Below are 27308 nucleotides of genomic sequence, written 5' to 3' on the forward strand. Positions count from 1 at the left end.
AGAGCATATAATGTCCTGAGGGGAAGCCCTTTATGCCGGCAGTTACGGCAATCCACCGGGTTACAACATTGTACCGCTTTGTGGCCATCCTGTCCGCACTGACGGCAGACCTGCTTCGTATACCTGCAGTTGTCAATCTTGTGGTCGAATCCCAGGCAATTATGGCACGCGTAGGTGCGCACTTGCCGCCGACAGCGATAAGAGAACCACTTGATGTAAACTCTGCCACCATCTATAGGCTCAGCGCCTGGTCGTCCACTTCCAGTGTCACGTTAATGTGGCACCGTTGGCAGTAGACCAGGGCTTTGTGGTCAAAACCACCGCTTTCTGAAACTGCTTCATCGACCAATCCTCAAAGTTTTTCTCTTTGAGTTCCAGCATAAATTCCTCGTGTCCTATGGTGTGTCACGTCTTGCACAAATCACCCGAGGTTTTTATAATCGGATTCCTCGACACCTTAAGGCCCACCTCAGCGAACTTTGCAGATGCGACAACTTTGGTCATTTCTGCTCGAGATGTCGTGCGAATAATAGCACCGCCTCTCTTCAGCTCACGCACCTCATGAACCCTAACGCCCAGGGCGGGCGCAACCTCCTTGCGGATTTTGTCCGCAATCTGCCTTCCCGAGAGGGTGGGATCGTCGCCGGCAACGACCGCTGACCACGTTTCGCGAATGTTCACGCTCCGTGGTGCGGCTACGGGGGGAGCAGGTTGGCCAACAAGATGCGCGCCTCTTGCAGCAGTAGTTGCATAGGAGGCAGCCGAGACGACCGGTGTTGGCGTTGGTTGTCTGCTTGCACGATCCTCGAGGACTCAATGTGAATCATCATAGCACTGATAATCTCCTCATACCTGTTGAAATTATTCTGGATTTTTCCAGCCAGTTTTGAGCTGGTCGTCGAGGCAACCAATACTTTTCGCGAACGAGGTCCGGATGTCCGCCAATTCTCGTGCTATGGCACCGCTTCCCATCTTTACCTTCTCCATGATGGAGACTACCGGAATATCTGGGTAACAATGGTTGCAGTATCTGGGCGTCAATAGTCGCAGCGGCGTTTTCAGCGGCGTTCAGAGCAGCATTCACAGGGTCAGCTGAACTTGCGGCAATCGCAGCAGCACTCGGCATCTCCATCCATAATGGCTCATTTTCTTCATCTAAAGACACTGGCGTGTCCTTTGTCCCACCATAGCTGGAACCTTTGCCCGTGATGCATCTCTCGGCGGCCCCATACTGCGTTTTCCCCTAGCGCGCACGGTCCTTCCACGGCTGAACTGCGGCTGCTCCCATGTTCACTCCCAGACTCGCTAACATCCATATTGGATGGAACCCCGACTCTATTTTGCTGATCTGGTATCCCAATCAGCTGATTTGCTGAAATTCCAATGCTCGAACCACTTATCAAAGTCACACACCTTTGTCCAATTTCCGTACCAAATATATGACAAATAGCAAAGTCACAATTACCTTTCAGACAACTGTCAAATAAAATATGCCTAAATGAGGCAAATATGAAAAAAAATTCACAAAATGAAAAACGCGAAATATCACTCAACCGCACAGTTTTTCATGCAGAAAAAACCGAAAACGTTTTCACAGGCAATAAACACGAATTTTGGTGCTAGTTTCAGCTATGTAGCTAACCGGGGACTGTTGTTTTTGAATTAACTAACGGAGCGCACGAAAACACACGTCTGCTCACTCGAGCAATCCAAATCGACTGTGAGTAGATAGGGACAGTAGGAATCTCGTTAATCCATTCATGCGCGTCACTAATTAGATGACGAGGCATTTGGCTACCTTAAGAGAGTCATAGTTACTCCCGCCGTTGACCCGCGCTTACTTGAATTTCTTCACTTTGACATTCAGAGCACTGGGCAGAAATCACATTGTGTCAACACCCGCTAGGGCCATCACAATGCTTTGTTTTAATTAGACAGTCGGATTCCCCAAGTCCGTGCCAGTTCTGAATTGATTGTTAATTGATAATCGTTATAATTAATAAGAACTAATTGGTTTGACCCAATTAGTATTCTTAAAAATTTTAGCAAGAAAGTTCCACAATTGGCTACGTAACTAACTATCCGGGGAACAAGTAACTAACATAAATGCTAGAAACTCTATTTACCCAGAACGAGCACATAAACCATGTTATTGTTTCCCAATCAAGCCCGACTATCTCAATCTTCAGAGCCAATCCTTATCCCGAAGTTACGGATCTAATTTGCCGACTTCCCTTACCTACATTATTCTATCGACTAGAGACTCTTCACCTTGGAGACCAGCTGCGGATATTGGTACGGCCTGTTGAGAAGTTTGCGTGTCCCCACCATAAATTTTCAAGGTCCGAGGAGAAAATATCGACACAACAGTATATGTCATGCTCTTCTAGCCCATCTACCATATCTCTCTGCGAAAGACTTCCATGGTAGTACGGCTATAAAACAGAAAAGAAAACTCTTCCGATATCTCTCGACGGCTTCTTTATGGTCGTTCCTGTTGCCAGGATGAGCACGAGGCCCATATTTAATAACAAACGGATACTCAACAGGTTACGGAATTGGAACCGTATTCCCTTTCGTTCAAAATTATTCAAGTATATTATATTAGCTTGATTTGTATATATTGCGTTTTTGGTTTTACTTGAAAATTTTCGGCTTTCGCCTTGAACTTAGGACCGACTAACTCGTGATCAACCACTGTTCACACGAAACCCTTCTCCACTTCAGTCCTCCAAGGTCTCATTCGATTATTTGCTACTACCACCAAGATCTGTACCAATGGCAGCTCCATGCAGGCTTACGCCAAACACTTCTACGCATACCATTGTACCTTCCTACTCACTAAAGTTTCAAAATTTATATCACAAGTAATATAAATCATCTACTTTAGCGGTAATGTATAGGTATACAACTTAAGCGCCATCCATTTTAAGGGCTAGTTGCTTCGGCAGGTGAGTTGTTACACACTCCTTAGCGGATTTCGACTTCCATGATCACCGTCCTGCTGTTTTAAGCAACCAACGCCTTTCATGGTATCTGCATGAGTTGTTAATTTGGGCACCGTAACATTACGTTTGGTTCATCCCACAGCGCCAGTTCTGCTTACCAAAAGTGGCCCACTGGGCACATTATATCATAACCTTAAACTTCATATCAAGAAAGTTAAGGTTCTTACCCATTTAAAGTTTGAGAATAGGTTAAGATCGTTTCGACCCTAAGGCCTCTAATCATTCGCTTTACCAGATAAGATTATTTTATATAATATTAAAATGCACCAGCTATCCTGAGGGAAACTTCGGAAGGAACCAGCTACTAGATGGTTCGATTGGTCTTTCGCCCCTATACTCAATTCTGACAATCGATTTGCACGTCAGAACTGTTTCGGTCTTCCATCAGGGTTTCCCCTGACTTCAACCTGATCAAGTATAGTTCACCATCTTTCGGGTCACAGCATATATGCTCAAGGTACGTTCCAGTTAGAGGCATAAATAATATAAATATCATTATACATAACTATATAGAACGCCCCGGGATTGTGTTAATTAGCTATAAATAGTTAAAAAACTAATCCCATTATTAGTCAAGTTAATTACGCTATTAGGTTTATATCCCAATAACTTGCACATATGTTAGACTCCTTGGTCCGTGTTTCAAGACGGGTCCCGAAGGTATCCTGAATCTTTCGCATTGTTAATCCTACAAGTGCATATAATAAACACAAAAATCAATGATAATCATGCCATTATATAATTCCGAAAAATTAACGCACTGTATTCATATAAATCTATCAGCACTTTATCAAATTAATAACATTTATTCTGTGTTAAAATGCAAGCAATTTAATTTGAATAAACTATAAGTTATATTTTATGATAAATTTGGTATGCTAATAGATTACAATGTCCTTATATGGAAAAAATGCACACTATTATCATAATATTGTTTAAATATTACAATTTTAATGATGAATTTTCCATAACGGATATTCAGGTTCATCGGGCTTAACCTCTAAGCAGTTTCACGTACTGTTTAACTCTCTATTCAGAGTTCTTTTCAACTTTCCCTCACGGTACTTGTTTACTATCGGTCTCATGGTTATATTTAGTTTTAGATGGAGTTTACCACCCACTTAGTGCTGCACTATCAAGCAACACGACTCTTTGGAAACATCATCTAGTAATCATTAACGTTATACGGGCCTGGCACCCTCTATGGGTAAATGGCCTCATTTAAGAAGGACTTAAATCGTTAATTTCTCATACTAGAATATTGACGCTCCATACACTGCATCTCACATTTGCCATATAGACAAAGTGACTTAGTGCTGAACTGATTTCTTTTCGCTCGCCGCTACTAAGAAAATCCTTGTTAGTTTCTTTTCCTCCCCTAATTAATATGCTTAAATTCAGGGGGTAGTCCCATATGAGTTGAGGTTGTATATAACTTTTATTTGCAATTAATTCTTTATATATAATGATAAAACATTTTATTAAATTCGTTTAAAGCTGACGTATATATATATTAATGGCATTTATTTGTAACGAATTAACGAAGAATAATAATATTGTCAACGTTTTTCATATTTCAAATCATTAATAAGAGACAATTCTAGATAATATTTTATGCTAGACATTTCTCAGTATTATTTGATTGAAAAAGAAAATATTCCTCTTCGTTTTTCTCAAAGTTTAATTACTATTGTGAGATAATGTTTTTCATATATTTGTTAATATTATGAATAAAATAATTAAATTATTTTTATCCAATAATATACCATATGCTTATAAAATTTTATTATAAAATTTGTATAAACAACTTAATTAGCATAGTCTTACAACCCTCAACCATATGTAGTCCAAGCAGCACTATAAAATTAATTAAAGTACATAACAGCATGGACTGCGATATGCGTTCAAAATGTCGATGTTCATGTGTCCTGCAGTTCACACGATGACGCACAGTTTGCTGCGTTCTTCATCGACCCATGAGCCGAGTGATCCACCGCTTAGAGTTTTATAATATTGGTTTTAAATTTGGTCAAATATGTTTTTATTGAAAGAAATTAAAAATACACCATTTTACTGGCATATATCAATTCCTTCAATAAATGTATTTATATACCTAAAATAAATGCTGCGAAATGTCTTAGTTTTATATAAACAATATATATCAAAGTATTATTTGTAATGGCATTTGTTTGTTAATATATATTGATAATTTTATATAAAACATTAACCTGAAACCAGGTACAACATTGTATATTTTAGGTTGTTGCATTATCCAATGTATGATCATCATCAAATTAGTTGGCCAATACATCTCGCAACGCGTGTATATTATGGTCCATATACACACAAAAGTTTATAATAAATATATAAAATATATTTTATTATATTAATAATTCGATTTGCTTGTTCGAATTTTATGTTTGTTTCTATTTAATTTATTTGTAATAATATTATATTATTACAATATTTCGATTTGCTTGTTCGAAATTTATTTGATCTTTTACTTTTAAGATCATATTTTTGGTATAATTATTATTATAATTATTATGTATATATATATATATATTGGTAATTTGTATTAAATTTGTATTAACAAATTTTTTTATTAACGGTAAGGATATTATACAATAATGATCCTTCCGCAGGTTCACCTACGGAAACCTTGTTACGACTTTTACTTCCTCTAAATAATCAAGTTCGGTCAACTTTTGCGAAACAACCGTAACACACAAGGCGTCACAGTGATCACGTCCGGAGACCTCACTAAATAATTCAATCGGTAGTAGCGACGGGCGGTGTGTACAAAGGGCAGGGACGTAATCAATGCGAGTTAATGACTCACACTTACTGGGAATTCCAAGTTCATGTGAACAGTTTCAGTTCACAATCCCAAGCATGAAAGTGGTTCAGCGGTTTACCCGGACCTCTCGGTCTAGGAAATACACGTTGATACTTTCATTGTAGCGCGCGTGCAGCCCAGGACATCTAAGGGCATCACAGACCTGTTATTGCTCAATCTCATTATTGCTAGACGCAATTTGTCCATTTAAGAAGCTAGTGTCCTTATAATGGGACAAACCAACAGGTACGGCTCCACTTATATAAACACATTCAAACACAATAAACATTTTACTGCCACCATGAATGAAGGCTATATAAGCTTCAACACCATAATCCTGAAGATATCTATTTAATATATTTGAGTCTCGTTCGTTATCGGAATTAACCAGACAAATCACTCCACGAACTAAGAACGGCCATGCACCACCACCCATAGATTCGAGAAAGAGCTATCAATCTGTCTTACACACTTATGTTCGGACCTGGTAAGTTTTCCCGTGTTGAGTCAAATTAAGCCGCAGGCTCCACTCCTGGTGGTGCCCTTCCGTCAATTCCTTTAAGTTTCAGCTTTGCAACCATACTTCCCCCGGAGCCCAAAAGCTTTGGTTTCCCGGGAAGCGACTGAGAGAGCCATAAAAGTAGCTACACCCAATTGCTAGCTGGCATCGTTTATGGTTAGAACTAGGGCGGTATCTGATCGCCTTCGAACCTCTAACTTTCGTTCTTGATTAATGAAAACATCTTTGGCAAATGCTTTCGCTTAAGTTAGTCTTACGACGGTCCAAGAATTTCACCTCTCGCGTCGTAATACTAATGCCCCCAAACTGCTTCTATTAATCATTACCTCTTGATCTGAAAACCAATGAAAGCAGAACAGAGGTCTTATTTCATTATCCCATGCACAGAATATTCAGGCATTTGAAGCCTGCTTTAAGCACTCTAATTTGTTCAAAGTAATTGTACCGGCCCACAATAACACTCGTTTAAGAGCACTAATGCAGGTTTTTAAATAGGAGGAACATATGAAAAAATACAAGTATTTAAACACATATAAGAACTCCACCGGTAATACGCTTACATACATAAAGGTATAGTACTAACCACAATTGTAAGTTGTACTACCCGTATGAAGCACAAGTTCAACTACGAACGTTTTAACCGCAACAACTTTAATATACGCTATTGGAGCTGGAATTACCGCGGCTGCTGGCACCAGACTTGCCCTCCAATTGGTCCTTGTTAAAGGATTTAAAGTGTACTCATTCCAATTACAGGGCCTCGGATATGAGTCCTGTATTGTTATTTTTCGTCACTACCTCCCCGAGCTGGGAGTGGGTAATTTACGCGCCTGCTGCCTTCCTTAGATGTGGTAGCCGTTTCTCAGGCTCCCTCTCCGGAATCGAACCCTGATTCCCCGTTACCCGTTGCAACCATGGTAGTCCTAGATACTACCATCAAAAGTTGATAGGGCAGACATTTGAAAGATCTGTCGTCGGTACAAGACCATACGATCTGCATGTTATCTAGAGTTCAACCAATATAACGATCTTGCGATCGCTTGGTTTTAGCCTAATAAAAGCACATGTCCCATAAGGTTCATGTTTTAATTGCATGTATTAGCTCTAGAATTACCACAGTTATCCAAGTAACTGTTAACGATCTAAGGAACCATAACTGATATAATGAGCCTTTTGCGGTTTCACTTTTAATTCGTGTGTACTTAGACATGCATGGCTTAATCTTTGAGACAAGCATATAACTACTGGCAGGATCAACCAGAATAATGTTTTCGTTCATATTTCATTCATATTTTTTGAATAGAAATTAGTAATATAAATATAATAGATTTTATTTCCATTTTATATGTTCGGTTTTTCTTAAATATTGATTTTAATTCAATATTTTTTTTTTGCTTTGTGAAATAATTCTATTTTAATTCGAATACGGCCATTTTTATATGGCATTCGTATACGTTCTTTAATTTTTACTTGTTTCGCCACTAATATAACAAGTTTATAATTGATGTTAAAGAAAAAGTACAACTTTTTTATAACACAATTTTCAATATATATTGTTCTTTCTATAAGTTTTTATTATATTATATATACATATTTCATTCTAAAATATCATTTTTGTTCAACATACATAATTATTGTATCCACACATGTACAATTTTTGTTTAACCAATATAAATATTGAGTTAAATCATTTGCATTTTGATGATAAATTTAAAATTTATCTTTTCCATATAACTCTCTGGTAATATATGATATAAAACCGAGCGCATATGAAATTATTTTGATCACTAATATTGCAATTATATTTTATTATAATGCTTTTTGTAAACACATTGTACCGGCAAGCGATACTCTGTGCCCAAACGACAGGGGATATAATAATTTAATATAAATTATCATATATACCTGCCACCAAAGATTAACGATAAAAGTCGGAAACAATTTGTTATTCTATATATAATAGAAACTTGACCTCTGTTTCACTTTATTATCATGGGTTTATAATATTAACCGCGTAGCCAAGTCTTAATTTCATTTAAGAAACAAATTTATACGGATAATATTTTGATTTTAATATATGTTGTTCTATTGATAACAAAAGTATATATTATAATATATTTTGTTCAATAGTAGATGGACTACTTACTGTACCATCCTTATTTTTTATTATTATTGATATACATTATATTGACAACAGCATATGATATTCATATGGTTTGTTCAATAATTAATTGGTGGACAACCACTGACCATCCTATAGTAGTTTTTGGCCACGACGTCTAAATATCGAAATTATTTAATTCCGTTTGCCACCCATACGATAGATATTAACTATCTATAATAATAATGTGTACGCATAAAATATTATATGTATATATATAGACCAACAGACAAGCACTTCACCCTATAGTAGTTTTTGGCCACGACGTCTATATATCGGGCATATTTAATTCTCTTTGCCACCCAACCAAAGATATTCACTTTTTTATATAAAGTATTATTTGATCATATTAATATAACCAATTATTTCTGCCATATTCATATAATTTCTTTATGAATTATTTTTTGGTCATATCCATATAATCTATATGCCGTATCCATATAATGAATACGGCATATCCATACAACTAGCCATATTTGTATGTCAATGTATATTTTATTATACATTTTTTTTCTTTATACATATAATATGGTATTTCCATATCGCTATAATTGAATTATATGTATAAGATATCATTTATATATAGCATTGCCAAAATAATATGATAAACATAAATTTTGAACAATACGGCCGGTCGGCGAGCACTGCCTCCCTATATATGTTTTTGGCCACGACGTCTAAATATTGGGTATTTTTCGTACTGCGGCCCCGGTGTATGTAAATTGGGCATATTTCGTACTGATGCCAACATATCTATATGACTCATTATTTTCTTCCATATCAATATAACTTCTTTTATTTCCATATTCAAGTAATTTCTTTATTTGCCATATCAATATAAAATATTTTTTGGTCATATTTATATAATCTATATGCCGTATCCATATAATGAATACGGCATATCCATACAACTAGCCATATTTGTATGTCAATGTATATTTTATTATACATTTTTTTTCTTTATACATATAATATGGTATTTCCATATCGCTATAATTGAATTATATGTATAAGATATCATTTATATATAGCATTGCCAAAATAATATGATAAACATAAATTTTGAACAATACGGCCGGTCGGCGAGCACTGCCTCCCTATATATGTTTTTGGCCACGACGTCTAAATATTGGGTATTTTTCGTACTGCGGCCCCGGTGTATGTAAATTGGGCATATTTCGTACTGATGCCAACATATCTATATGACTCATTATTTTCTTCCATATCAATATAACTTCTTTTATTTCCATATTCAAGTAATTTCTTTATTTGCCATATCAATATAAAATATTTTTTGGTCATATTTATATAATCTATATGCCGTATCCATATAATGAATACGGCATATCCATACAACTAGCCATATTTGTATGTCAATGTATATTTTATTATACATTTTTTTTCTTTATACATATAATATGGTATTTCCATATCGCTATAATTGAATTATATGTATAAGATATCATTTATATATAGCATTGCCAAAATAATATGATAAACATAAATTTTGAACAATACGGCCGGTCGGCGAGCACTGCCTCCCTATATATGTTTTTGGCCACGACGTCTAAATATTGGGTATTTTTCGTACTGCGGCCCCGGTGTATGTAAATTGGGCATATTTCGTACTGATGCCAACATATCTATATGACTCATTATTTTCTTCCATATCAATATAACTTCTTTTATTTCCATATTCAAGTAATTTCTTTATTTGCCATATCAATATAAAATATTTTTTGGTCATATTTATATAATCTATATGCCGTATCCATATAATGAATACGGCATATCCATACAACTAGCCATATTTGTATGTCAATGTATATTTTATTATACATTTTTTTTCTTTATACATATAATATGGTATTTCCATATCGCTATAATTGAATTATATGTATAAGATATCATTTATATATAGCATTGCCAAAATAATATGATAAACATAAATTTTGAACAATACGGCCGGTCGGCGAGCACTGCCTCCCTATATATGTTTTTGGCCACGACGTCTAAATATTGGGTATTTTTCGTACTGCGGCCCCGGTGTATGTAAATTGGGCATATTTCGTACTGATGCCAACATATCTATATGACTCATTATTTTCTTCCATATCAATATAACTTCTTTTATTTCCATATTCAAGTAATTTCTTTATTTGCCATATCAATATAAAATATTTTTTGGTCATATTTATATAATCTATATGCCGTATCCATATAATGAATACGGCATATCCATACAACTAGCCATATTTGTATGTCAATGTATATTTTATTATACATTTTTTTTCTTTATACATATAATATGGTATTTCCATATCGCTATAATTGAATTATATGTATAAGATATCATTTATATATAGCATTGCCAAAATAATATGATAAACATAAATTTTGAACAATACGGCCGGTCGGCGAGCACTGCCTCCCTATATATGTTTTTGGCCACGACGTCTAAATATTGGGTATTTTTCGTACTGCGGCCCCGGTGTATGTAAATTGGGCATATTTCGTACTGATGCCAACATATCTATATGACTCATTATTTTCTTCCATATCAATATAACTTCTTTTATTTCCATATTCAAGTAATTTCTTTATTTGCCATATCAATATAAAATATTTTTTGGTCATATTTATATAATCTATATGCCGTATCCATATAATGAATACGGCATATCCATACAACTAGCCATATTTGTATGTCAATGTATATTTTATTATACATTTTTTTTCTTTATACATATAATATGGTATTTCCATATCGCTATAATTGAATTATATGTATAAGATATCATTTATATATAGCATTGCCAAAATAATATGATAAACATAAATTTTGAACAATACGGCCGGTCGGCGAGCACTGCCTCCCTATATATGTTTTTGGCCACGACGTCTAAATATTGGGTATTTTTCGTACTGCGGCCCCGGTGTATGTAAATTGGGCATATTTCGTACTGATGCCAACATATCTATATGACTCATTATTTTCTTCCATATCAATATAACTTCTTTTATTTCCATATTCAAGTAATTTCTTTATTTGCCATATCAATATAAAATATTTTTTGGTCATATTTATATAATCTATATGCCGTATCCATATAATGAATACGGCATATCCATACAACTAGCCATATTTGTATGTCAATGTATATTTTATTATACATTTTTTTTCTTTATACATATAATATGGTATTTCCATATCGCTATAATTGAATTATATGTATAAGATATCATTTATATATAGCATTGCCAAAATAATATGAAAAACATAAATTTTGAACAATACAACCGGTCGGCGAGCACTGCCTCCCTATATATGTTTTTGGCCACGACGTCTAAATATTGGGTATTTATCGTACTGCGGCTCCGGTGTATGTAAATTGGGCATATTTCGTACTGATGCCACCATATCCATATAACTTATTTTTTGTTCTATATCTATATAATTATTTTTTTCCATACCTATAACTATTAAACTAATTTTTTTCCATATCCATACTTGAACTTATTATTTTTCCCATATCCATATAACTCGTTTTTTCCATATCCACACTAGAATTTAGTATTTATCCCATATCCATATAAATCATTATTTACCATATCAATATAAATAATATTTTTCCATATTCATACTAGAACTTATTATTGCTTTAATATTCATATAACTCAATATTTTTTCATATCCATACTAGAACTGATTCTTTTTCCCATATCCATACTAGAACTTATAAATTTTCCCATATTCATATAACTAATTTTTTTCATATCCATACTAGAACATTATATTTTTGCCATATCTATATAACTCATTTTATTCCATATCCATACTAGAACTTATTATTTCTTTAATATCCATATAACTTAATATTTTTCCATATCCATACCAGAACTTTTTATTTTTCCCATATCCATAGAACTAATTTTTTTCATATCCATACTAGAACCTAATTTTCTTCCTATATCCATATAACTTATTATTTACTATTACAATATAATTAATTTTTTCCATATCCATACTAGAGCTTATTATCTCTTCAATATCCATAAAACTCAATATTTTTTCATATCCATACTAGAACTGATTATTTTTCCCATATCCATACTAGAACTCAGTATTCTTCCCATATCCATACTACAACTTAGTATTTTTCCCATATGCATATAACTCATTATTTAGCATATCAATATAACTAATTTTTTTCCATATCCATACTAGAACTTATTATTTCTTTAATATCCATATAACTCAATATTTTTTTATATCCATACTAGAACTTATTATTTTTCCCATATCCATACTAGAACTTATAAATTTTCCCATATTCATATAACTAATTTTTTTCATATCCATACTAGAACATTAAATTTTTTGCCATATCTATATAACTCATTTTATTCCATATCCATACTAGAACTTATTATTTCTTTAATATCCATATAACTCAATATTTTTTCATATCCATACTAGAACTATCATTTTTCCCATATTCATATAACTCATTTTTCCATATCCATACTAGAACTCTGTATTCTTTTCCATATCCATATAACTCATTTTTTTTTCATATCCATACTAGAACTTATTATTTTTCCCATATCCACATAACTCATTTTTTTCATATCCATACTAGAACTTGTTATTTTTCCCATATCCATATAACTCATTTTTTTCATATCCATACTAGAACTTAATATTATTTTCATATCCATATAACTCATGTTTGGACTTGGAATATTTTTATACACGTCACTAATAGGATGACGATTCAGTTGGCTACCTTAAGAGGTACATATACTTGCATATGTCTCTTACTTGTATGTTCGGACTTAGAATATTTTTATACACGTCACTAATAGGATGACGATTCAGTTGGCTACCTTAAGAGGTACATATACTTGCATATGTCTCTTACTTGTATGTTCGGACTTAGAATATTTTTATACACGTCACTAATAGGATGACGATTCAGTTGGCTACCTTAAGAGGTACATATACTTGCATATGTCTCTTATTTGCATGTTCGGACTTAGAATATTTTTATACGCGTCACTAATAGGATGACGATTCAGTTGGCTACCTTAAGAGGTACATATACTTGCATATGTCTCTTACTTGTATGTTCGGACTTAGAATATTTTTATACACGTCACTAATAGGATGACGATTCAGTTGGCTACCTTAAGAGGTACATATACTTGCATATGTCTCTTACTTGTATGTTCGGACTTAGAATATTTTTATACACGTCACTAATAGGATGACGATTCAGTTGGCTACCTTAAGAGGTACATATACTTGCATATGTCTCTTACTTGTATGTTCGGACTTAGAATATTTGTATACACGTCACTAATAGGATGACGATTCAGTTGGCTACCTTAAGAAGTACATATACTTGCATATGTCTCTTATTTGCATGTTCGGACTTAGAATATTTTTATACGCGTCACTAATAGGATGACGATACATATGGCTACCATTGTTAAATATATTTAAATAAAATTTATTTAAATATAATTATTATTTTATATATATATATTTTATATATATATATATTCTGACTTAAAAAAGCCAAACAAAATAAACACAATTAAATTTATGTTTATTATCGAATCATCAAGCAAAGGATAAGCTTCAGTGGATCGCAGTATGGCAGCTGCTCAACCACTTACAACACCTTGCCTGTTACAAAAGTCGTTTACAATTGATTCTAGGCTTTGTCATTGTATTAAATAATGCTTTTATATGTAACTAGCGCGGCATCAGGTGATCGAAGATCCTCCCAATTTACTATGTTACAAATTACATTGGCATCACATCCATTGTCGTTTATAAAGTAAATTATAAACTTTAAATGGTTTAGAAGCCATACAATGCAAATTGCCCCTTATTTATCATTGCAGTCCAGCACGGATACGACCTTAGAGGCGTTCAGGCATAATCCAACGGACGTAGCGTCATACCACTGTTCGCTCGAACAAGTATTGTGCCATTGGTCCGTACCTGCGGTTCCTCTCGTACTACGCAGGAATGCTGTCGCAACAACGTTTTGTCATTAGTAGGGTAAAACTAACCTGTCTCACGACGGTCTAAACCCAGCTCACGTTCCCTTGCATGGGTGAACAATCCAACGCTTGGTGAATTTTGCTTCACAATGATAGGAAGAGCCGACATCGAAGGATCAAAAAGCGACGTCGCTATGAACGCTTGGCCGCCACAAGCCAGTTATCCCTATGGTAACTTTTCTGACACCTCTTGTTAAAAACTCTTTAAACCAAAAGGATCGATAGGCCGAGCTTTTGCTGTCCCTGTGTGTACTGAACACCGAGATCAAGTCAGCATTTGCCCTTTTGCTCTATGTGTGGTTTCTGTCCGCACTGAGCTGGCCTTGGGACACCTCCGTTATTATTTGAGAGATGTACCGCCCCAGTCAAACTCCCTACCTGGCAATGTCCTTGAATTGGATCATACCTGAGTAATTGGAGTTATACCAAATTTTCAAATCAAAAATACATAAATGCACCGTTTTATTAAAGAATTTGTTTGCGATTATATAACAAACTCGTGATACTTTGATCAAGAAGCTTGCATCAAAACCCAATACCATAAGATATAATAAATATATCCGTATAATGGCTAGGAAATGATACACGTTCCATTTAATCAAGTAAGTAAGGAAACAATAAGAGTAGTGGTATTTCATTGACGATACCAAACCGAAGTCTAATATCTCCCACTTATTCTACACCTCTTATGTCTCCTTACACTGCCAGATTAGAGTCAAGCTCAAAAGGGTCTTCTTTCCCCGCTAATTATTCCAAGCCCGTTCCCTTGGCTGTGGTTTCGCTAGATAGTAGATAGGGACAGTAGGAATCTCGTTAATCCATTCATGCGCGTCACTAATTAGATGACGAGGCATTTGGCTACCTTAAGAGAGTCATAGTTACTCCCGCCGTTGACCCGCGCTTACTTGAATTTCTTCACTTTGACATTCAGAGCACTGGGCAGAAATCACATTGTGTCAACACCCGCTAGGGCCATCACAATGCTTTGTTTTAATTAGACAGTCGGATTCCCCAAGTCCGTGCCAGTTCTGAATTGATTGTTAATTGATAATCGTTATAATTAATAAGAACTAATTGGTTTGACCCAATTAGTATTCTTAAAAATTTTAGCAAGAAAGTTCCACAATTGGCTACGTAACTAACTATCCGGGGAACAAGTAACTAACATAAATGCTAGAAACTCTATTTACCCAGAACGAGCACATAAACCATGTTATTGTTTCCCAATCAAGCCCGACTATCTCAATCTTCAGAGCCAATCCTTATCCCGAAGTTACGGATCTAATTTGCCGACTTCCCTTACCTACATTATTCTATCGACTAGAGACTCTTCACCTTGGAGACCAGCTGCGGATATTGGTACGGCCTGTTGAGAAGTTTGCGTGTCCCCACCATAAATTTTCAAGGTCCGAGGAGAAAATATCGACACAACAGTATATGTCATGCTCTTCTAGCCCATCTACCATATCTCTCTGCGAAAGACTTCCATGGTAGTACGGCTATAAAACAGAAAAGAAAACTCTTCCGATATCTCTCGACGGCTTCTTTATGGTCGTTCCTGTTGCCAGGATGAGCACGAGGCCCATATTTAATAACAAACGGATACTCAACAGGTTACGGAATTGGAACCGTATTCCCTTTCGTTCAAAATTATTCAAGTATATTATATTAGCTTGATTTGTATATATTGCGTTTTTGGTTTTACTTGAAAATTTTCGGCTTTCGCCTTGAACTTAGGACCGACTAACTCGTGATCAACCACTGTTCACACGAAACCCTTCTCCACTTCAGTCCTCCAAGGTCTCATTCGATTATTTGCTACTACCACCAAGATCTGTACCAATGGCAGCTCCATGCAGGCTTACGCCAAACACTTCTACGCATACCATTGTACCTTCCTACTCACTAAAGTTTCAAAATTTATATCACAAGTAATATAAATCATCTACTTTAGCGGTAATGTATAGGTATACAACTTAAGCGCCATCCATTTTAAGGGCTAGTTGCTTCGGCAGGTGAGTTGTTACACACTCCTTAGCGGATTTCGACTTCCATGATCACCGTCCTGCTGTTTTAAGCAACCAACGCCTTTCATGGTATCTGCATGAGTTGTTAATTTGGGCACCGTAACATTACGTTTGGTTCATCCCACAGCGCCAGTTCTGCTTACCAAAAGTGGCCCACTGGGCACATTATATCATAACCTTAAACTTCATATCAAGAAAGTTAAGGTTCTTACCCATTTAAAGTTTGAGAATAGGTTAAGATCGTTTCGACCCTAAGGCCTCTAATCATTCGCTTTACCAGATAAGATTATTTTATATAATATTAAAATGCACCAGCTATCCTGAGGGAAACTTCGGAAGGAACCAGCTACTAGATGGTTCGATTGGTCTTTCGCCCCTATACTCAATTCTGACAATCGATTTGCACGTCAGAACTGTTTCGGTCTTCCATCAGGGTTTCCCCTGACTTCAACCTGATCAAGTATAGTTCACCATCTTTCGGGTCACAGCATATATGCTCAAGGTACGTTCCAGTTAGAGGCATAAATAATATAAATATCATTATACATAACTATATAGAACGCCCCGGGATTGTGTTAATTAGCTATAAATAGTTAAAAAACTAATCCCATTATTAGTCAAGTTAATTACGCTATTAGGTTTATATCCCAATAACTTGCACATATGTTAGACTCCTTGGTCCGTGTTTCAAGACGGGTCCCGAAGGTATCCTGAATCTTTCGCATTGTTAATCCTACAAGTGCATATAATAAACACAAAAATCAATGATAATCATGCCATTATATAATTCCGAAAAATTAACGCACTGTATTCATATAAATCTATCAGCACTTTATCAAATTAATAACATTTATTCTGTGTTAAAATGCAAGCAATTTAATTTGAATAAACTATAAGTTATATTTTATGATAAATTTGGTATGCTAATAGATTACAATGTCCTTATATGGAAAAAATGCACACTATTATCATAATATTGTTTAAATATTACAATTTTAATGATGAATTTTCCATAACGGATATTCAGGTTCATCGGGCTTAACCTCTAAGCAGTTTCACGTACTGTTTAACTCTCTATTCAGAGTTCTTTTCAACTTTCCCTCACGGTACTTGTTTACTATCGGTCTCATGGTTATATTTAGTTTTAGATGGAGTTTACCACCCACTTAGTGCTGCACTATCAAGCAACACGACTCTTTGGAAACATCATCTAGTAATCATTAACGTTATACGGGCCTGGCACCCTCTATGGGTAAATGGCCTCATTTAAGAAGGACTTAAATCGTTAATTTCTCATACTAGAATATTGACGCTCCATACACTGCATCTCACATTTGCCATATAGACAAAGTGACTTAGTGCTGAACTGATTTCTTTTCGCTCGCCGCTACTAAGAAAATCCTTGTTAGTTTCTTTTCCTCCCCTAATTAATATGCTTAAATTCAGGGGGTAGTCCCATATGAGTTGAGGTTGTATATAACTTTTATTTGCAATTAATTCTTTATATATAATGATAAAACATTTTATTAAATTCGTTTAAAGCTGACGTATATATATATTAATGGCATTTATTTGTAACGAATTAACGAAGAATCATAATATTGTCAACGTTTTTCATATTTCAAATCATTAATAAGAGACAATTCTAGATAATATTTTATGCTAGACATTTCTCAGTATTATTTGATTGAAAAAGAAAATATTCCTCTTCGTTTTTCTCAAAGTTTCATTACTATTGTGAGATAATGTTTTTCATATATTTGTTAATATTATGAATAAAATAATTAAATTATTTTTATCCAATAATATACCATATGCTTATAAAATTTTATTATAAAATTTGTATAAACAACTTAATTAGCATAGTCTTACAACCCTCAACCATATGTAGTCCAAGCAGCACTATAAAATTAATTAAAGTACATAACAGCATGGACTGCGATATGCGTTCAAAATGTCGATGTTCATGTGTCCTGCAGTTCACACGATGACGCACAGTTTGCTGCGTTCTTCATCGACCCATGAGCCGAGTGATCCACCGCTTAGAGTTTTATAATATTGGTTTTAAATTTGGTCAAATATGTTTTTATTGAAAGAAATTAAAAATACACCATTTTACTGGCATATATCAATTCCTTCAATAAATGTATTTATATACCTAAAATAAATGCTGCGAAATGTCTTAGTTTTATATAAACAATATATATCAAAGTATTATTTGTAATGGCATTTGTTTGTTAATATATATTGATAATTTTATATAAAACATTAACCTGAAACCAGGTACAACATTGTATATTTTAGGTTGTTGCATTATCCAATGTATGATCATCATCAAATTAGTTGGCCAATACATCTCGCAACGCGTGTATATTATGGTCCATATACACACAAAAGTTTATAATAAATATATAAAATATATTTTATTATATTAATAATTCGATTTGCTTGTTCGAATTTTATGTTTGTTTCTATTTAATTTATTTGTAATAATATTATATTATTACAATATTTCGATTTGCTTGTTCGAAATTTATTTGATCTTTTACTTTTAAGATCATATTTTTGGTATAATTATTATTATAATTATTATGTATATATATATATATATTGGTAATTTGTATTAAATTTGTATTAACAAATTTTTTTATTAACGGTAAGGATATTATACAATAATGATCCTTCCGCAGGTTCACCTACGGAAACCTTGTTACGACTTTTACTTCCTCTAAATAATCAAGTTCGGTCAACTTTTGCGAAACAACCGTAACACACAAGGCGTCACAGTGATCACGTCCGGAGACCTCACTAAATAATTCAATCGGTAGTAGCGACGGGCGGTGTGTACAAAGGGCAGGGACGTAATCAATGCGAGTTAATGACTCACACTTACTGGGAATTCCAAGTTCATGTGAACAGTTTCAGTTCACAATCCCAAGCATGAAAGTGGTTCAGCGGTTTACCCGGACCTCTCGGTCTAGGAAATACACGTTGATACTTTCATTGTAGCGCGCGTGCAGCCCAGGACATCTAAGGGCATCACAGACCTGTTATTGCTCAATCTCATTATTGCTAGACGCAATTTGTCCATTTAAGAAGCTAGTGTCCTTATAATGGGACAAACCAACAGGTACGGCTCCACTTATATAAACACATTCAAACACAATAAACATTTTACTGCCACCATGAATGAAGGCTATATAAGCTTCAACACCATAATCCTGAAGATATCTATTTAATATATTTGAGTCTCGTTCGTTATCGGAATTAACCAGACAAATCACTCCACGAACTAAGAACGGCCATGCACCACCACCCATAGATTCGAGAAAGAGCTATCAATCTGTCTTACACACTTATGTTCGGACCTGGTAAGTTTTCCCGTGTTGAGTCAAATTAAGCCGCAGGCTCCACTCCTGGTGGTGCCCTTCCGTCAATTCCTTTAAGTTTCAGCTTTGCAACCATACTTCCCCCGGAGCCCAAAAGCTTTGGTTTCCCGGGAAGCGACTGAGAGAGCCATAAAAGTAGCTACACCCAATTGCTAGCTGGCATCGTTTATGGTTAGAACTAGGGCGGTATCTGATCGCCTTCGAACCTCTAACTTTCGTTCTTGATTAATGAAAACATCTTTGGCAAATGCTTTCGCTTAAGTTAGTCTTACGACGGTCCAAGAATTTCACCTCTCGCGTCGTAATACTAATGCCCCCAAACTGCTTCTATTAATCATTACCTCTTGATCTGAAAACCAATGAAAGCAGAACAGAGGTCTTATTTCATTATCCCATGCACAGAATATTCAGGCATTTGAAGCCTGCTTTAAGCACTCTAATTTGTTCAAAGTAATTGTACCGGCCCACAATAACACTCGTTTAAGAGCACTAATGCAGGTTTTTAAATAGGAGGAACATATGAAAAAATACAAGTATTTAAACACATATAAGAACTCCACCGGTAATACGCTTACATACATAAAGGTATAGTACTAACCACAATTGTAAGTTGTACTACCCGTATGAAGCACAAGTTCAACTACGAACGTTTTAACCGCAACAACTTTAATATACGCTATTGGAGCTGGAATTACCGCGGCTGCTGGCACCAGACTTGCCCTCCAATTGGTCCTTGTTAAAGGATTTAAAGTGTACTCATTCCAATTACAGGGCCTCGGATATGAGTCCTGTATTGTTATTTTTCGTCACTACCTCCCCGAGCTGGGAGTGGGTAATTTACGCGCCTGCTGCCTTCCTTAGATGTGGTAGCCGTTTCTCAGGCTCCCTCTCCGGAATCGAACCCTGATTCCCCGTTACCCGTTGCAACCATGGTAGTCCTAGATACTACCATCAAAAGTTGATAGGGCAGACATTTGAAAGATCTGTCGTCGGTACAAGACCATACGATCTGCATGTTATCTAGAGTTCAACCAATATAACGATCTTGCGATCGCTTGGTTTTAGCCTAATAAAAGCACATGTCCCATAAGGTTCATGTTTTAATTGCATGTATTAGCTCTAGAATTACCACAGTTATCCAAGTAACTGTTAACGATCTAAGGAACCATAACTGATATAATGAGCCTTTTGCGGTTTCACTTTTAATTCGTGTGTACTTAGACATGCATGGCTTAATCTTTGAGACAAGCATATAACTACTGGCAGGATCAACCAGAATAATGTTTTCGTTCATATTTCATTCATATTTTTTGAATAGAAATTAGTAATATAAATATAATAGATTTTATTTCCATTTTATATGTTCGGTTTTTCTTAAATATTGATTTTAATTCAATATTTTTTTTTTGCTTTGTGAAATAATTCTATTTTAATTCGAATACGGCCATTTTTATATGGCATTCGTATACGTTCTTTAATTTTTACTTGTTTCGCCACTAATATAACAAGTTTATAATTGATGTTAAAGAAAAAGTACAACTTTTTTATAACACAATTTTCAATATATATTGTTCTTTCTATAAGTTTTTATTATATTATATATACATATTTCATTCTAAAATATCATTTTTGTTCAACATACATAATTATTGTATCCACACATGTACAATTTTTGTTTAACCAATATAAATATTGAGTTAAATCATTTGCATTTTGATGATAAATTTAAAATTTATCTTTTCCATATAACTCTCTGGTAATATATGATATAAAACCGAGCGCATATGAAATTATTTTGATCACTAATATTGCAATTATATTTTATTATAATGCTTTTTGTAAACACATTGTACCGGCAAGCGATACTCTGTGCCCAAACGACAGGGGATATAATAATTTAATATAAATTATCATATATACCTGCCACCAAAGATTAACGATAAAAGTCGGAAACAATTTGTTATTCTATATATAATAGAAACTTGACCTCTGTTTCACCTTATTATCATGGGTTTATAATATTAACCGCGTAGCCAAGTCTTAATTTCATTTAAGAAACAAATTTATACGGATAATATTTTGATTTTAATATATGTTGTTCTATTGATAACAAAAGTATATATTATAATATATTTTGTTCAATAGTAGATGGACTACTTACTGTACCATCCTTATTTTTTATTATTATTGATATACATTATATTGACAACAGCATATGATATTCATATGGTTTGTTCAATAATTAATTGGTGGACAACCACTGACCATCCTATAGTAGTTTTTGGCCACGACGTCTAAATATCGAAATTATTTAATTCCGTTTGCCACCCATACGATAGATATTAACTATCTATAATAATAATGTGTACGCATAAAATATTATATGTATATATATAGACCAACAGACAAGCACTTCACCCTATAGTAGTTTTTGGCCACGACGTCTATATATCGGGCATATTTAATTCTCTTTGCCACCCAACCAAAGATATTCACTTTTTTATATAAAGTATTATTTGATCATATTAATATAACCAATTATTTCTGCCATATTCATATAATTTCTTTATGAATTATTTTTTGGTCATATCCATATAATCTATATGCCGTATCCATATAATGAATACGGCATATCCATACAACTAGCCATATTTGTATGTCAATGTATATTTTATTATACATTTTTTTTCTTTATACATATAATATGGTATTTCCATATCGCTATAATTGAATTATATGTATAAGATATCATTTATATATAGCATTGCCAAAATAATATGATAAACATAAATTTTGAACAATACGGCCGGTCGGCGAGCACTGCCTCCCTATATATGTTTTTGGCCACGACGTCTAAATATTGGGTATTTTTCGTACTGCGGCCCCGGTGTATGTAAATTGGGCATATTTCGTACTGATGCCAACATATCTATATGACTCATTATTTTCTTCCATATCAATATAACTTCTTTTATTTCCATATTCAAGTAATTTCTTTATTTGCCATATCAATATAAAATATTTTTTGGTCATATTTATATAATCTATATGCCGTATCCATATAATGAATACGGCATATCCATACAACTAGCCATATTTGTATGTCAATGTATATTTTATTATACATTTTTTTTCTTTATACATATAATATGGTATTTCCATATCGCTATAATTGAATTATATGTATAAGATATCATTTATATATAGCATTGCCAAAATAATATGATAAACATAAATTTTGAACAATACGGCCGGTCGGCGAGCACTGCCTCCCTATATATGTTTTTGGCCACGACGTCTAAATATTGGGTATTTTTCGTACTGCGGCCCCGGTGTATGTAAATTGGGCATATTTCGTACTGATGCCAACATATCTATATGACTCATTATTTTCTTCCATATCAATATAACTTCTTTTATTTCCATATTCAAGTAATTTCTTTATTTGCCATATCAATATAAAATATTTTTTGGTCATATTTATATAATCTATATGCCGTATCCATATAATGAATACGGCATATCCATACAACTAGCCATATTTGTATGTCAATGTATATTTTATTATACATTTTTTTTCTTTATACATATAATATGGTATTTCCATATCGCTATAATTGAATTATATGTATAAGATATCATTTATATATAGCATTGCCAAAATAATATGATAAACATAAATTTTGAACAATACGGCCGGTCGGCGAGCACTGCCTCCCTATATATGTTTTTGGCCACGACGTCTAAATATTGGGTATTTTTCGTACTGCGGCCCCGGTGTATGTAAATTGGGCATATTTCGTACTGATGCCAACATATCTATATGACTCATTATTTTCTTCCATATCAATATAACTTCTTTTATTTCCATATTCAAGTAATTTCTTTATTTGCCATATCAATATAAAATATTTTTTGGTCATATTTATATAATCTATATGCCGTATCCATATAATGAATACGGCATATCCATACAACTAGCCATATTTGTATGTCAATGTATATTTTATTATACATTTTTTTTCTTTATACATATAATATGGTATTTCCATATCGCTATAATTGAATTATATGTATAAGATATCATTTATATATAGCATTGCCAAAATAATATGATAAACATAAATTTTGAACAATACGGCCGGTCGGCGAGCACTGCCTCCCTATATATGTTTTTGGCCACGACGTCTAAATATTGGGTATTTTTCGTACTGCGGCCCCGGTGTATGTAAATTGGGCATATTTCGTACTGATGCCAACATATCTATATGACTCATTATTTTCTTCCATATCAATATAACTTCTTTTATTTCCATATTCAAGTAATTTCTTTATTTGCCATATCAATATAAAATATTTTTTGGTCATATTTATATAATCTATATGCCGTATCCATATAATGAATACGGCATATCCATACAACTAGCCATATTTGTATGTCAATGTATATTTTATTATACATTTTTTTTCTTTATACATATAATATGGTATTTCCATATCGCTATAATTGAATTATATGTATAAGATATCATTTATATATAGCATTGCCAAAATAATATGATAAACATAAATTTTGAACAATACGGCCGGTCGGCGAGCACTGCCTCCCTATATATGTTTTTGGCCACGACGTCTAAATATTGGGTATTTTTCGTACTGCGGCCCCGGTGTATGTAAATTGGGCATATTTCGTACTGATGCCAACATATCTATATGACTCATTATTTTCTTCCATATCAATATAACTTCTTTTATTTCCATATTCAAGTAATTTCTTTATTTGCCATATCAATATAAAATATTTTTTGGTCATATTTATATAATCTATATGCCGTATCCATATAATGAATACGGCATATCCATACAACTAGCCATATTTGTATGTCAATGTATATTTTATTATACATTTTTTTTCTTTATACATATAATATGGTATTTCCATATCGCTATAATTGAATTATATGTATAAGATATCATTTATATATAGCATTGCCAAAATAATATGATAAACATAAATTTTGAACAATACGGCCGGTCGGCGAGCACTGCCTCCCTATATATGTTTTTGGCCACGACGTCTAAATATTGGGTATTTTTCGTACTGCGGCCCCGGTGTATGTAAATTGGGCATATTTCGTACTGATGCCAACATATCTATATGACTCATTATTTTCTTCCATATCAATATAACTTCTTTTATTTCCATATTCAAGTAATTTCTTTATTTGCCATATCAATATAAAATATTTTTTGGTCATATTTATATAATCTATATGCCGTATCCATATAATGAATACGGCATATCCATACAACTAGCCATATTTGTATGTCAATGTATATTTTATTATACATTTTTTTTCTTTATACATATAATATGGTATTTCCATATCGCTATAATTGAATTATATGTATAAGATATCATTTATATATAGCATTGCCAAAATAATATGAAAAACATAAATTTTGAACAATACAACCGGTCGGCGAGCACTGCCTCCCTATATATGTTTTTGGCCACGACGTCTAAATATTGGGTATTTATCGTACTGCGGCTCCGGTGTATGTAAATTGGGCATATTTCGTACTGATGCCACCATATCCATATAACTTATTTTTTGTTCTATATCTATATAATTAATTTTTTTCCATACCTATAACTATTAAACTAATTTTTTTCCATATCCATACTTGAACTTATTATTTTTCCCATATCCATATAACTCGTTTTTTCCATATCCACACTAGAATTTAGTATTTATCCCATATCCATATAAATCATTATTTACCATATCAATATAAATAATATTTTTCCATATTCATACTAGAACTTATTATTTCTTTAATATTCATATAACTCAATATTTTTTCATATCCATACTAGAACTTATTCTTTTTCCCATATCCATACTAGAACTTATAAATTTTCCCATATTCATATAACTAATTTTTTTCATATCCATACTAGAACATTATATTTTTGCCATATCTATATAACTCATTTTATTCCATATCCATACTAGAACTTATTATTTCTTTAATATCCATATAACTTAATATTTTTCCATATCCATACCAGAACTTTTTATTTTTCCCATATCCATAGAACTAATTTTTTTCATATCCATACTAGAACCTAATTTTCTTCCTATATCCATATAACTTATTATTTACTATTACAATATAATTAATTTTTTCCATATCCATACTAGAGCTTATTATCTCTTCAATATCCATAAAACTCAATATTTTTTCATATCCATACTAGAACTGATTATTTTTCCCATATCCATACTAGAACTCAGTATTCTTCCCATATCCATACTACAACTTAGTATTTTTCCCATATGCATATAACTCATTATTTAGCATATCAATATAACTAATTTTTTTCCATATCCATACTAGAACTTATTATTTCTTTAATATCCATATAACTCAATATTTTTTTATATCCATACTAGAACTTATTATTTTTCCCATATCCATACTAGAACTTATAAATTTTCCCATATTCATATAACTAATTTTTTTCATATCCATACTAGAACATTAAATTTTTTGCCATATCTATATAACTCATTTTATTCCATATCCATACTAGAACTTATTATTTCTTTAATATCCATATAACTCAATATTTTTTCATATCCATACTAGAACTTATCATTTTTCCCATATTCATATAACTCATTTTTCCATATCCATACTAGAACTCTGTATTCTTTTCCATATCCATATAACTCATTTTTTTTTCATATCCATACTAGAACTTATTATTTTTCCCATATCCACATAACTCATTTTTTTCATATCCATACTAGAACTTGTTATTTTTCCCATATCCATATAACTCATTTTTTTCATATCCATACTAGAACTTAATATTATTTTCATATCCATATAACTCATGTTTGGACTTGGAATATTTTTATACACGTCACTAATAGGATGACGATTCAGTTGGCTACCTTAAGAGGTACATATACTTGCATATGTCTCTTACTTGTATGTTCGGACTTAGAATATTTTTATACACGTCACTAATAGGATGACGATTCAGTTGGCTACCTTAAGAGGTACATATACTTGCATATGTCTCTTACTTGTATGTTCGGACTTAGAATATTTTTATACACGTCACTAATAGGATGACGATTCAGTTGGCTACCTTAAGAGGTACATATACTTGCATATGTCTCTTATTTGCATGTTCGGACTTAGAATATTTTTATACGCGTCACTAATAGGATGACGATTCAGTTGGCTACCTTAAGAGGTACATATAC

The 27308-nt window shown here is 33.4% G+C and overlaps 5 non-coding genes and 1 pseudogene across 5 annotated transcripts; all 6 read right to left on the bottom strand.

Annotated features, from left to right (window-relative positions):
* Positions 1 to 1669: 1669 nt before the first annotated feature.
* On the bottom strand, positions 1670 to 4436 carry LOC138914389 (large subunit ribosomal RNA; annotated as a pseudogene).
* A 398-nt stretch (positions 4437 to 4834) lies between these two features.
* Positions 4835 to 5013, bottom strand: LOC138914379 (5.8S ribosomal RNA). The gene has a single exon (XR_011420235.1). It is a non-coding gene; the product is annotated as a 5.8S ribosomal RNA (ribosomal RNA).
* A 623-nt stretch (positions 5014 to 5636) lies between these two features.
* Positions 5637 to 7631, bottom strand: LOC138914380 (small subunit ribosomal RNA). The gene has a single exon (XR_011420236.1). It is a non-coding gene; the product is annotated as a small subunit ribosomal RNA (ribosomal RNA).
* Positions 7632 to 14149: 6518 nt separating this feature from the next.
* On the bottom strand, positions 14150 to 18106 carry LOC138914385 (large subunit ribosomal RNA). Its single transcript, XR_011420241.1, has one exon. It is a non-coding gene; the product is annotated as a large subunit ribosomal RNA (ribosomal RNA).
* A 398-nt stretch (positions 18107 to 18504) lies between these two features.
* On the bottom strand, positions 18505 to 18683 carry LOC138914390 (5.8S ribosomal RNA). Its single transcript, XR_011420244.1, has one exon. It is a non-coding gene; the product is annotated as a 5.8S ribosomal RNA (ribosomal RNA).
* A 623-nt stretch (positions 18684 to 19306) lies between these two features.
* LOC138914381 (small subunit ribosomal RNA) lies at positions 19307 to 21301 on the bottom strand. The gene has a single exon (XR_011420237.1). It is a non-coding gene; the product is annotated as a small subunit ribosomal RNA (ribosomal RNA).
* Between the last annotated feature and the right edge of the window lie 6007 nt (positions 21302 to 27308).

This window comes from Drosophila takahashii, unplaced genomic scaffold, assembly GCF_030179915.1.
Source record: "Drosophila takahashii strain IR98-3 E-12201 unplaced genomic scaffold, DtakHiC1v2 scaffold_185, whole genome shotgun sequence".
NCBI lineage: Eukaryota > Metazoa > Arthropoda > Insecta > Diptera > Drosophilidae > Drosophila > Drosophila takahashii.